This window comes from Podarcis erhardii (genome assembly GCF_964252035.2).
Source record: "Podarcis erhardii genome assembly, chromosome: 5".
NCBI lineage: Eukaryota > Metazoa > Chordata > Lepidosauria > Squamata > Lacertidae > Podarcis > Podarcis erhardii.
The window spans coordinates 53,661,418-53,675,830 of record NC_138509.1 but is presented as its reverse complement, the minus strand read 5'-3'; the positions used below and the strand labels follow the sequence as shown (position 1 = coordinate 53,675,830).

Sequence of the window (14,413 nt, the reverse complement as noted above, 5' to 3'; positions counted from 1 at the left end):
AGAAAAAAGAAGAAAGGCTGAACTTCTGTTCCTGCTGTTCAGGAACAACAAACCTATACTTTCCAGAAGTTGTTGGACTTCAGCTCCCACCAGCCTCAGCTAGCATGGCCAGTGTTAAGGACCACAGGTTCTCCCTGCCTGCTATAAATGAACACTGCCACCATTTCAGGACCCCGATCAACTAAGAATATTAACTTATTTTCAGGCTACAGCAGCAGTGGATAAGGAGCGCCTTCTGACCAATCTTCCAGGGATCATGGGCCAGAAGCAAATGTGGGTAGTGCAACAAGTGTGGCTTATGCCTTTGGACATTCTGTTCAGGCAAGCAAGAGGCACTGTTGGAGTTCAGGCCAGACAAAAACACCTGAACAAAGCTTGAAGTAGGGCTGTTGACTGCGATGGCTGGTGGGAAAGGGTAACCTGGAGGGAGTCCTGAGGGTCAGGTAATGAGGCCTGCATCTTTGAATACCACCCTTTGCTACTTGAGTTGTTCTTTGGAGTTTCAGGGGGACAACTTTTTTTAATGTTACTGTTAGTGTGCTCTTATTTTAATATGTAAGACACCTTGGAGAAATTTTTATTCAGAAAGGTGGCGTATAAAGGTTTTAAATAAATATCCTGTTGCATTTACCAGCTAAGTAAAGGGATGGGACTGGGCTCTAAATTTTGAAAATTTTGAAGCGTCTAAACTGAATTTGAAAAGGAATTTTAGTTGCCTGCTGAATCCTAAGTTTCAACATTTTGAAATATTTTCTGCCCATGCAAAAGTGGAGGATGGGAAGAGTTGGAAGTCATGGTATTTGACTTCCAATTTTATTTTATTTTATTTTATTTTAATTTTAGCAGAAGTCAACCTGCTTGCTTCTCTTCCTCTTAGACGCACACAGCAACTCCTTTCTCCCTGAACTGTATGCTAATAACCTTTTTTTTTTCAATTATACTCCCTATAGAATATCTCTATTGTTTTATGTACGCAAGAAGTGTTGTTAAATTTTAATCTTTCTCGGCTCCACAGTAGGCAACTTAGAATCTCAGCACAACTGTGCATTCACTTCTCCTCTGTACATTCATAAATTCTTGCAATAGTAAAAGCTTCTAAGTAAGTTAAATATCTTTAAATCACCCTCTTCCCCCATATCCTTGCTTGTTTATTTATTTTGCTGCATGCCAGGAGGTTAGTTCCATTTCATTTTAATTTTTATTTATTAAGCGCTCCCTACATGTAGATTGCAAAATCCAAGCCTGTTTTGTTGTGTCTGGATTAGGAAAGCACCACCTGCTGATTTCTCTCCCCTTTCTCATTTGTGTAAAGCTAGGCGGGTGCTACATTATCCCAAAGGCAGACAAGACTTATCTGTCACTTGCAGAACTCGTCTAATGTATGTGTCAAGGCTCTCAAGAACACTGTCTCAGCGATAGAAATATAATGGGTAGGAATATGGATGGGTGGGTATTAAATTAAATGTCAACTCTGACCTTTAGAGGTCAAAGACTCAAAGGCTGGGGATGACAGATGCATTTTTGAAAGTCTTTCAAGAGATTTGACAGTGCACTGCAGAACTAGCTTTGCAGCAATGTGTACTCAGAGGAAAGTCACTCGAGCTCATTGCAGTCTCTTGGATGGCCTGGAAAAGCACACAGACTTCACTGAGCAGAGGCGGTTTTAGGGTGGCATGACTGGTGTGGCCGTACTGGGTGCCACACTGCAGGGGGCACTACAACAATGCTCTAGAAGAGAGCATTAGAGGCAGGGGGTTCTCAATCACACATGGCACCAATGAAATTTGAGAGCCCATAGTTCGTCACTGTACTGAGAGTACCATAAGCAGATTAGTGAACACTCTGACACACCTAAGAGGTTGTGCCAACAGGCCTATGTAATGAGAGCTGCAGTTTATGGAGTTTTAAATTGTGGGGAAATGCACACAGCGCTGTACATGTACCAGAGTATATACTCACTCACCGCTTTGGCTTTTGGTCTACCTAAAGGTTAAAATCACTGCTTGTACACCAATCTCTGTTTCCATCACCAGTAAACCATTGCACTACACTTAAGAAGGCATAACGTGCATGTTCTTTCCTTGATAAAGGTTATCTCAATTTAGAAGAAGAAAAAGTCATGTAATACATGAACAATTTTTGTCTTTTCCAGTAATATCATTCCCAAGAAGTAGAGCTTGTGTCACCTTATGGAATCTCCATGACCTTAAGAGGATGCTATTGCCATCAAAATGCAATATTAATTAGATCAGTTTCAGCATATCTTATTAGATTTGGAACCACTACAAGTAAAGATTGCATGGCTTCAGGCGAAATCTGACAAACTATCAAATAGGTCAACTACAGAGTCTTCCCTTAGACCACAAGGACTAATGTAGTGTTTGATCTTGATGGTGCCTTTTCCACAAGTGCTAATTAGAATAATAGTAATTTCAACCTTCATTTCAAATCTCCACCTTGGTTCAAAGGAAGGCCTTAGTTTGAATCTGTCAGCATACTTCTTAATTATGCAACCTGCTAAAAAGCTGAGCTAATTAGGAATTGCGTATGCCTATAGACACAAGCTGCATCAATGCATTCTCCCAAGGGGCTTTGTCTTTTTTTCTTTCTTTTTTTAACAAGATCATTTTCAGCTATAATTGGGCATGCACACACAAAAAGTGGTAAATAGGAAATTAGCAAACATTTAAGGCACACTAAGGAGCTAAACAGATTGTGTGGTGGAGGTAGGAGAATGTGTGCTGTTTAAAATGATTTAAGATAACTAAACCATCAAGTGAGAAATGATCATAATTCTCAATTGCGGTTTTTAAGAAAATAGGTATAGAAAATGTTTTGTTTTGTTTTTTAACCAGGGAAATGATAGAACATATTACTGCAGCAGACATAACATGCCTGTGCATTTTATCATCCAAACAAGGATTTGGCAGAGGAGGGATTTCACTTTTTATTCTGAAACAATGTATTTAATTAAATCCCATTGAAATTAATACAATTGTGAGCCAAAGGGTTTCATACACTACAGATGTGCTCTATATCCATCTGACCCAAATTACAGCCTTGGAGTGTTCGTAGTGCACAGAATCTTCCCAGATTCTTCTTTCCATCTTCTAGCAAGAGGTTTAAAGTGCATATTGGATTCTTGATTAAAATTTGCTAAGAAGCTGTTATGCTGTGAAGAGAAACTGTGTTCTTCCAAAGCAGCTCTGCTCAACAGGGCTTTTTATCTCCTATTTGCAAGAACAACATCTTTCCTTTACAACCACCATAATAAAATAGTCTTCATTTCCACAAGCTAAGAATGTGTGTGTTTAACTGATTATGCTGCTTATCAGGACCTAGGTCCTTTTAAAGAGTCTCACAATAAAAAATTATTACAAACACAATGAATGACGTTACCAATCTAATCATAGGAACCACCCCAAAATAGCAGATATAATTATTGCCAGCCTTTAACATCAAATATACTACTAATAAAAGCAAGTTTAAAAACACCCCAGCTACCTAATCAAAGGAGGAATGAAAAAGAAAATAATATAGAATTGGACAAAGTATGTCTTCAGGTAGGGACGCGAGTGGTGCTGTGGGTAAAACTTCAGTGCCTAGGACTTGCCGATCGCATGGTCGGCGGTTCGAATCCCCGCGGCGGGGTGAGCTCCCATCTTTCGGTCCCAGCTCCTGCCCACCTAGCAGTTCGAAAGCACCCCCGGGTGCAAGTAGATAAATAGGTACCGCTGTATAGCGGGAAGGTAAACGGCGTTTCTGTGTGCTGCGCTGGTGCTGGCTCGCCAGAGCAGCTTCGTCACGCTGGCCACGTGACCCGGAAGTGTCTCCGGACAGCGCTGCCCCCCAGCCTCTTAAGTGAGATGGCCGCACAACCCTAGAGTCGGACACGACTGGCCCGTACGGGCAGGGGTACCTTTACCTTTTACCTTTATGTCTTCAGGTGGTCCTTGATGGTGGCAGAAGCAAGAGAGTGCTTTCTTTCTGCTCCTCAGTCCCACTTACAAATCCAAGATTGTGACTTCCTGATTGGTACAAATGTATAAAACAAACATATAGAATCATACTTGCCCATTTTTTGCATGTATCTCTACAGTGACTTTCCGGAGGTTGGTCATGTTTGTTCTTTGTTATCTTCAAAAGAATTTTAAAAAAAGAAAAGGTTACTATTGTGAAATGCATTTGTTTTTTTTTAAATAAGAACACAAAGATAGAAGACCTTCCCTGTTGCTTATCCCCTATTATTTGTCCATCACCCACTTTGGGCTTCATTTAGTTATAACAGCTAGTGGCCCCTGATAAACTTCTCCCATTCCTTTCTAAAGGCATCCATAGAACAGGGATGACATTGTATGTCTATCAAGCTCCTTATGCATGTCCCTACACAAGATGCCTGGGTAGCTGATATGATGTAGCAGTTAAATATCCAGAAAGTCTCGAAACTTCAGCACAAGAAGTCTTGTTGTTGTTGTTGCTGTTGTTGTTGTTGTTGTTTTGTATTTTAAACAAATCGGGAGTTGATAAATTATTCAGCCAGAATGAACCTTGCCAGCTCCCCCCTTGAACACAAAGCAAATTTGATTCAAGTTAAATGTGTTTTTGACTAATGGTTTCTGCCTGCATGATTTATCAGTGTAATGTGGACAGGGTATGGCAGCAGATTGGTACGGATAATTTTTGCATTTCTAGGCTTACGTTCTGCATGCCTAAGTATGGAAGTTTAGGGAATGATACATTTTAAAAAGATTGCCCAACTGGGAGGGGGGTCGATGGCGTGCCTTGGTTGGAGGGAATATGTGTGTCTTCCTCCCCCACCTTCCCTGAAAAGCAATAAAGGAGAGCGATTTCTTCTGTTTTCCTCAGCAGTGGAACCCATCTGTGGACTTGAGAGTTGAAAAATCAGAAAACACATTAGAGTTAAGCAAGACTATTAAATTACAAACCACGAAAAAACTTGTCATGCAGTACCATACAGAGAGGTACTGATGCACTTATGCATTCATTTAAACAAGACATTAGACCACCGGCAAAGCTGTACAACTCCAAGATCAGAGACACTACACTCTGCAAACCTAAAGAAATTAGCAGCACTTTGACTACAACTGAGGCCTCACATTTGGGGCCAAACTGGACATGGCAATGAGAAATCTGCAAATGAATCACTGAAAAGTTCTTAAAAAAATTAAATGAAGCTGCTGAAATCCACCTCCACACACAAAAAAAATGGTCTGCAGCACAGGAGCAAGGGAGTTAAGCCTTTTTTTCCAGTCCAAATATCCCCCTATGTAGCTTCTTTTTTCTAGATCCTATGCTGCAGCCTTGATCTAAACAAATTTTAAATTTAAAAAGAAATATTAACATTGGAGATCCAGTCAGGGCTCCCCCAGCTTCTCATCCAGTTTTGCCTTAACTCTGAGGTGGCAAACCTACATCTAGGCAGCACCACTTCAGAATATCAGTGGGAGAATCAGATAGAATACATCTCCGTACCAAAACAGAAAACAATCCATGTAGAAAATAGTGTTTCAAGGAGTACGGTTCTAATCAAGTTTCTTCACAATATCCTATATTTCTACAAGCATAGAAGTTTTTTGAATGAAGGAGCATTCAATCGTTCCAGCCGCTCTTTGAGGTGAGGCAGCTCAGACACTGTGCTCAGAGAGAGCCATTAAACTTGGGCCAGGGCACCCATCAAACTCCAGATCTCAAAAGCTCATTCAGGAAAACATAAAGCACTACAATTTCAAAGTGATACATTATATTGAATTTATTGAATTGATATACTGCCCTATACCCAAAATTCTCAGGGCAGTTTATATGGTTTCAGTATGTATTTGTTTAAACACATGGGACAAACACAGGTACAGTGGTACCTCGGGTTAAGAACTTAATTCGTTCTGGAGGTCTGTTCTTAACCTGAAACTGTTCTTAACCTGAAGCACCACTTTAGCTAATGGGGCCTCCCGCTGCCACCGTGCCACTGCTGCGTGATTTCTGTTCTTATCCTGAAGCAAAGTTCTTAACCTGAGGTACTATTTCTGGGTTAGTGGAGTCTGTAACCTGAAACATCTATAACGCGAGGTACCACTGTATATAGATAAGAAGTTTAAAGTGTGTACCCCAAAATATAATCATCTGGTGCTTCCAGGTGACCTGGTTACTAAGTATTCATCCCGATTTGTTTGAAGGAAGGTTAGATGATGTTGACTATTTAATGAACATTATCTTTGAGTTGTTTGCGGAGAGGCTAGATGATGTTGCATCAAAGCAAGTGTTATGCCACACTATCCAATGTGTTTTCCAATTGCTTTCCTTATCACAAGGAAGCATGTTGGGCAGAAGCAGTTTGTTTGTTTGTTTGTTTGTTTGTTTGTTTGTTTGTTTCCCACCTTTTCTCCAAGGAGCTCAAGCCTCAGTACATGGCTCTCCCCCTCTTCATTTAATCCTCACAACAACCCTGTGAGGTAGGTTAGGCTGAGAGTCAGTAACTGGCCCAAGGTCATCCAGTGAGCTTTATGGGCTGAGTAGGTATTTGAACTTTTGTCTTTCAGCGTCTTGTCAAACTGCATTCATCCCAATTCATCCCACTGGGTTGTGGTGCAAGGGCTCCAAATCACCTTTCATCGCGAAACCTGAATTGGCCAGTAAGTGATTGACTTTCACCTGAAAATGGAACCGTCTGGAAGCGGCTATGCAGATCATTGGGGAGCTGTGGTTGGCTGCAGCTTCCTAGTGTAGAATTTGCTAACTTTGCCTGTGTACAACATGCAGAACAGCCCCTGAGGAGCTGCCAACACATAATAGATGGGTTTAATGGGCTTAAAATGCAGCTGAAGTTATTTGATAGCCACTGATACTTTAGCTTATGGTTGTACATACAGGAGCCAAAGTAAAGTAACATTGAACCATTTGTATGCTGATCTAATCAAATGTGAAACAAGGCTGGGATACAATCACATCTCCCACCCCATCCCACCCCACCCCCAACCGCCTCAATTTCAATCCTTATTTTGCTTTGGTCTCATGCTTTCTATCTGGAGTAAGATAAATGTCCATCCGACACAAAGGTCTGCATAGAAAACTTGTTTTTCTCTTCATTCATTGTAACAAACGGGAGCCCTTCACTCTGCCTGAGCCCAGTCGATCAGATAAAAAAAGACTACATTGATTTTCCAGAAAAGAAAACATTTAAAAGTTCTGTTATCCTGAGCCTTAAAAAAAAAATCACTGTGAGTTTCTATTTTCTCTATCTCTGTCTGGCCTGTCAGATCTTATAATAAAATAAATGGGCAAGGGGAAAAAGGTTCTCTCAACCTCTCAAAAACTTTAACAAACCCAAGGAGTGTCATAGGGCCAGAGGGTGGGGGGAGGCAGGGAAGCTTAGTGTGGTGCTAGAAATTTGCTCTTGTGACATGGTGTCGGATGGCTGAAACGTCACTCTGAAACAGAGAGGCTATAGCAAATATCGCAGAGGTAATAAATAAATAAAGCTTACAACCGCAGCAACAAAATACTCTCATGGCTGGATTGAAATTGATTTTGTATTGCGGTGCAAACCTAGCAATAACGGTATGTGTTTCTTGTTGTGCGAACCTCTGATATTGCTTCTGTCTCTTGTCAAGCTAAATGTTGCCCCTTGTTCCATCAGTGGCCCAACCTTAGCAACCCACCTGTCAAATTGGTGCATCGTCATCTTGTGCATAGTCATAAGCATCTTTTCTTCATGCTGACCTTAGAGAACTCATCAGCATGGACCCCAAGGACTGCCTTAAAGCTCTGTCTTTTGTGATTTTGACATGGCGCCTATATAGCATAGAAACTTGCCCTGCTTCCTATGGTCAGCTTCCTCCCAGTTAGTTGATTGTTGATCTGTGCCAGTGGTTTTCAACCAGTGAGCTGTGGCACCCTGGGGTGCCTTAATGATGGTCAGGGGTGCTGCAGGCAAACCTGGCCTCTGTCCCACTTTCCTTCTCTCTCTCCTCTCATGCCTTCTCACATCTCTGCCTCCCAAAGGCTTGCACAGCTGTTTGTGGCAGCAGCCCTGCCTACATGCTCTGCAGGTGAATGGTGGCTCTGGGGCTGGCCAGGGGGTTGTGGCATGTGTTACATCAGTACAGTCAATTACAACATGCTTTACTTCCTAGAGTGGGCAGAGACAGGGGGATGTATAACTTTCCTGTTCCCCCTGTAAGTAACTCAGCAGATGGGTGTCACTCTATAAAAGCAGAGTCACGCAGCCATTTTGTCTCTGTTCGATTCAACTCTCAGTTAAGTCTCATCCATTTTGCTGTCTGCTGGCCCATAAAAGATGTAACCTGAAGCTTAAAGCCTGCCTTCTAGGATGTGCACTGTGAACAACTTGTGAGTAAACTTATTGTTATACTTTTAAAGACAGACTTGTGAGTCTTTATTGTATTTTAAGAGGGAGAAAGGGGGACACCAGGAGTAATCCATCTGGGCAAGCCAGATTGGATTAGTCATCTTGTAAAGATTCAAATGAATCTATCAGCTAGCTTCTGTGAATATAGAGGGGATTCGCTCTGCTACATCACTCACTAGCATGAGCAAAGGAAGGAGAATACTTAACAAATATTTCCTTGCCTATTATCCTAAACATACCTACAGGGGTGCTGGTTGCCAGGAGCTGAGGTGGCCTCAGAGTAAGCAAGCAGGCAAGGGAGCCCAGCCAGCCAGTCCTCCAGCCCTTGCTCCTGGGAATGGACAGACAAGTGGGAGGCCAGGCAGGCAGGTGATGCACTGGCCTTTCTTGTGCTTGCTGTGTGCAAGGCCCGCCTGGGAGCTGAGTGCTTTTCCACCATGCAGGCCTGGCAGCGCCTGCTGTTGCCACTGCTGCTTCCCAAGGTAAGGTGCTGGCCTCACATTCACCTTTGGCCTGTCTCCATTGGGCTGGGGGCATCCTATCCTCAGGTTTCTATGGGGCAATGTGAGGAGGTACCTGTCTTTGGGTCAGGGTGGGCAGCTCAGAGACCAGGGGCAGCAGCAGCAGCTGCCGAGGGCACTTCCAAGGAGAGGGGAGGAGGCTGAGGGAAAACTCCACAAGGGAGGGTGTTCAAAAAGGGGTGAGAGGCTGCCACCTCTGCAGACAAGGGGTTCTAGCTAGGCTCCTGAGCTCCACAGGGGTGCCGCAGAAAGAATGTAGATGGTCAAGGGAGATATGGACTCAGGAAGGTTGAAAACTTCTGATCTATGCCATTGTTGTTATCTACGACTACTTTCATGATTCCCATTCATCCCCACACAGCATAGGGCAGCTCACCAAGAAAGATCAAAGCCAAGAGTAAGCCCTACATTAATCTACAAACCACCAGACGAAACCTCCAAGAAAGCAGGAATGTATCAGTCCAATCCAACTAGATGGCCCATAGATGGACACTGATTATGCAGGAAGCCAAGTGCTCCTTTTATGGTTGTGGTGGGGAACGCCAGGCCCTCTTGATTTCTCTATCTGGCCCCCTCTCACACAACCACCCAACTTTCTCTCTCTCTCTCTCTCTCTCTCTCTCTCTCTCTCTCTCCCACAAATACACGCACACATTGGGGGGCCACTAGGGGGCGCATCGGAAGATGGCTGACAATAACATCTCTCCGACCCACACGAGGTAATTTGGAGGCTATGATGGGAGTAATTAGCCTCCCTAACCCCCCCCCCAGGATGGTGGGGGGGGCTGCCCTTGCCTGCTGTGCCCTATACCACTCCCGAATTTGTGGGGATGGGGGCACTAGGCACAAAGCCCTCCTGTGGGATTCCGGCACTCCTGGACGCCGTAGCTGCAAGAACTTCAAAAGAAACAATTTGGATGAAGGAATGCACATATCTCAAGGAAGGAGGGGGAGTAAAGACTGCTAACAGAAGAGATCTCTGATAAAACAAGACAAGAATAAAACATGAGAAGATACGCCAAGATACGGTACGGCACATGACTGATGGGGGAGGGGGGGACTTTCCTTTCTTTCCTTATGTGATTAAACAAGAATCCCCTCCCCTCACGAGTCAGAATTGTTGTTTTAAGGACTTAAGCTGTGGATTTAAGGCTGTGTGGAGATAAACTTTCGAACCAAAGCATGTTTTAAGAAGAGCGTGGAATGTATAAGAGCTTTGGAATGACGCAGTTAAAAATGCCGTCGCCATATTGGGAAGTTCTGTCAGAGGACTTAAGTCTGAGAGGAGAAATAGAGAAATAGAGATGTTTTTATATTGTGGGTGAAACTCCTCAGTGGGACTTAAGAATGACAGTTTTGTAATTAATGATGGAAAGAGCGCTGTTATCTATGAAAGTGAGGATATATGGAAACCATCTCGATTTGAGGATTGGAAGAACGGAAAATTCACACAGGATTATTATTGGTGTTTATCGGCTTAAGGAGACTATCAGAAGAGATCATAAAGAAAAAAGAGAAAATATATGAACAAGATGTGATGTGAAAACAGCAAGATAAGACTGGATAGAATTATGAACTCTGTTTGGACTGATTTGGATTGATTTGGACATTAACGCAGTAGCAAGAAGATGATCAGAATCCCCCTTCGGATCATGAAATATGGGTCCCCCCAACAAAATTTAAAATTCGGCTTTGTAATTCGGAATTTATGTGATGTGATTTAATTTGATTTGATTTGGCCGGTTAATAAAAATTATTTATAAAAAAAAATACACGCACACGTCCACCCATTCACAGCATAAATGGCCAAATCTGTTTCTCCCAACTTGTAACCTGATGAAGCTTCTCCCATTCATCTTGCTCCCTGTCACCGGTTTTTCATTGCTTCCCCCACAGGGTTTGAAACATTGTACACAAAAATTGTGTAATAAAACAATGCAATTGACGAAGACTTTTCCATACACACATGGTTCCATACATTACCTTCTGGGTTTCCCTCACCTTCATTTCTTAATAATGTTCTTTTTTTGTGAAATAGCCTGACAATGTCTTGGTAACTCTGATATTAGTATACATTACAAATGCATTCTGGAAAACAACAACTCCAAAAAAAGAAGTCTATAAATAACCACTGGTCCTCTATCATTTGCATCAAAGACTAGAATTTTATTAAACAGAGACAAAAAGACTTACGGCTTGCTCCAATATACACACAGGCATTTTTCTTAATTATTCCCGAAGTTTCAAACACCATCCTTCTCAATTTCCCTGGAGTATACAGACAAGAAGCAGCAACTTTTCTCTTCTCTCTTAAAGAATTCTTCCTGGCTTTTCATCTAGTATCAGCATCGGTGTCTCTGCATGCTGGTTCTTCCTATTTCCTGTATTCTCTGGGGGAAATGGTATAATGGCATTGTGCTGAATACGGTAATGGGACAAATATGCTGTTTTTAAATGAATGCTCAACTGCAATGAAAACCAACAAGCTCTCACAGATATTTGCACCCACAAAAATATGTTTCCAGCATTGCCCATTTAGCTCCAAGTAAACCCAAGATTTGTCATAGAATCTTGCTCTTCCTCAGTCATGTCCAACTCAGACTCAAAACAAGGCCTACCTTTCACCCCTCTTGCTAGCCTTTCCTAGGGTTGCCATATTTCACAAAGTAAAATTCCTGACACCCACAAAGTTGTTGAGTTTTAGGAAACATCCAAAATTCTTGAGCTTTTATGAGGAAACCTAACCTAATCACTAACCCCAAAATAGTTATTTATACCAGAAAGCCAGGACATGTCAGGAATTTTCCTGACATATGGCAAGCCTAGCCTTTCCTGATAGTCACCTACAAACTGTATGTAACACACCCACACAAACACACAAATACAAGCAAAAAAACAAAACAAAACTGAGAGGGGTGAGGGGTGAACAATAGTAGAAGAACTCCCTCACAGAGAGACAAGCTGGCTACCCTACCTGCCTGCCAAACTGACTGCATAACTTGAAGACACATTTTTATGTCCAGAAGCATTATTATGAATTTAAGCAGCTGTCTTATACGGACTCAGACAAATGGTCTGTCTGGCTCAATATTGTCTACATTGCTGGCAGTGGCTCCCCAGGGTTTCAGACAGGAATCTCACCAACCCTACCTGGAGATGCCAGGGATTGAACCTGGAACCTTTTGCATGCTCTACCATTGAGCTATATCCCTTCTCCTTCATTCAAGTTCCAGAGCCAGGCAGGCATAATGAGGGAGCCGGTAGGAGAGTCATCCTGCCATCTACTCACCTCCCACCTTCATAAAAGGGTGCTTTTCCTTGGCTGGTGGGTAAGGTTTTGTGTTTGTTTGTTTGTTTGTTTGTTTGTTTGTTTGTTTGTTTGTTTTTGCTTGAATAGCAGGATGGGTGGAATTATAAGGGGAGGGAAAGGGCTTTGCAAGCATTTGCAGGCAACACTTAAATATCCCTTGAGAAGCAGGAGTATTTCTTCATATCTACTTTTCTCCCATGCTTTGCTGAAGGGCAACTAGAGCATAGCTAGAAAACAAGATAAAAGATCTGTCCTATTATCCAGTCTGTGCAAGTCCTTTATCTTAATGAAAGATGATACCAACAGTCCTTCTGGACTGATTTTTCTTCCTTTCTTTCTTTTTACAACTAGCGATCATGGCACATGAAATAAAGCTGCCAGCAGCCATGGCCTTTGCAGACAGAAGGAGCCTGTCTGAGGAATGGCCCACTGGAAGCCAAGAGTTTGAGCTCTATATAAACCTGGCCCTGCATGAAGAAGTGAGACTTATCTTACTATGAGCTGGATAGAAATAGATGTACTAGTGTGGAGCTAAGCACTGCTTCAACATTGCCAGTTCTGATCATAGCTTTGGATACCAACTGCTTCCCAGAATACACTGAAACAGTGGAGAGAGAGAAATAAGAAGGGCAAGAGTTAGATTCCTTTGTCACATCTCAGGAATTTTGATGGCCACATGTAATTTTGGAAACTTGGATGGTCCCCTGATCAACAAAGAACTGATATAATGCAGTGGATCACAAGCTGAAAAGCAATAGCTCCAAGAGTGCGGTCTTACTTTATAGCTTGGGTAACAGACACTTCCAAAACCATGCAAAAATCTCAAAAGAGTGCAGGTAATAAGGGGAAAGCCATATAAGGCCATCTCTACCATTAGGCGCAGTATGTAACATCAGTCACCTCAGGTGGCAGATGCTAGGAGGTGGAGAATGATTAGAAGACAGAACTGTGCCTGCTATGTGGTCTGCCCATAGGAATAAAACAAAAGCTTCCCACTAAAATTCATTTTAATGTGAATTTCTCCTAATCTGTGTATGCAGATTATACATATTTTTGCAGGAAAAAAATTCCCTTTAATATTGTGCACCACACTGGGATATTTTAATAAAGGGCAGTAAATATTTTTTTAAAAATTAAAAAAATAATACTGTGCATTTTTGTATCCCATTTTCAATAATATATGCATTCATCGGCACACTTCACCCCGGAATGTGTATTCCTGTACACATTACTGGGCTGGGAAACCATACTGCAAAATATGGGGGAATGCACATTTTGAAGGATGGCTGTGTTTTGGTTCATGGCCTGTCACAGAAAGTGCAAATTATTTGGGTTTGCCTTTCACTGTGAACTGGGGACGCAGGTGGCGCTGTGGGTTAAAGCCTCAGCGCCTAGGACTTGCTGATCGAAAGGTCAGCGGTTCGAATCCCTGCGGCGGGGTGCGCTCCCACTGCTCGGTCCCAGCGCCTGCCAACCTAGCAGTTCGAAAGCACCTCCGGGTGCAAGTAGATAAATAGGGACCGCTTACCAGCGGGAAGGTAAATGGCGTTTCCGTGTGCAGCTCTGGCTCGCCAGAGCAGCGATGTCACGCTGGCCACGTGACCCGGAAGTGTCTTCGGACAGTGCTGGCCCCTGGCCTCTTGAGTGAGATGGGCGCACAACCCCAGAGTCTGTCAAGACTGGCCCGTACGGGCAGGGGTACCTTTACCTTTTACTTCACTGTGAACTAAATTGAATTTCTTCCCCATCCTTATCTGCCATGAGCCCCATAAGCTAGTCTGTTGCATTCAGCTGTGGTGGATGACGCTGTTCCATTATCAATGATGAGGTGAAATTCAATTGCTAGTACAATTGTCTTCTATACGTAGAGTGGGAGAGGGTACCATTTTGTCCTTTGCTTCAGGCAGCAAAACTTTCTGGGCTGTGTATTAATGAAACAGGCTAAAGCAACTTTATCAATTATAGCACCTATATACTCAGCATTCCGCACAACAGCATTCATAGCTACTAAGCTCTACTTCTGACCTATAGAATTCAGCTCCCCACCCCCAAATGCTAAGGAACATATTCCTTCCCATCCCTTTTTAGCTCCCCCCCCCCCTTGGTAAGTGAGTCTAACTACAAATGTTCTTAATTACACAGCAGAGCATCACTAAACCATTTTAATGCCTTTGAAAACCATTGCAAATTGCTGGACTT

At 42.7% G+C, this 14,413-nt stretch overlaps 1 long non-coding RNA gene across 1 annotated transcript in view; it reads left to right on the top strand.

Annotated features, from left to right (window-relative positions):
* The first annotated feature begins 322 nt into the window (after positions 1–322).
* LOC309342677 overlaps positions 323–14,413 on the top strand; it is a 44,044-nt gene continuing 29,953 nt past the window's right edge. The window contains exon 1 of the long non-coding RNA XR_014156982.1: positions 323–443. This is a non-coding gene — a long non-coding RNA (uncharacterized lncRNA). The remainder of the gene's footprint in view (positions 444–14,413) is intronic.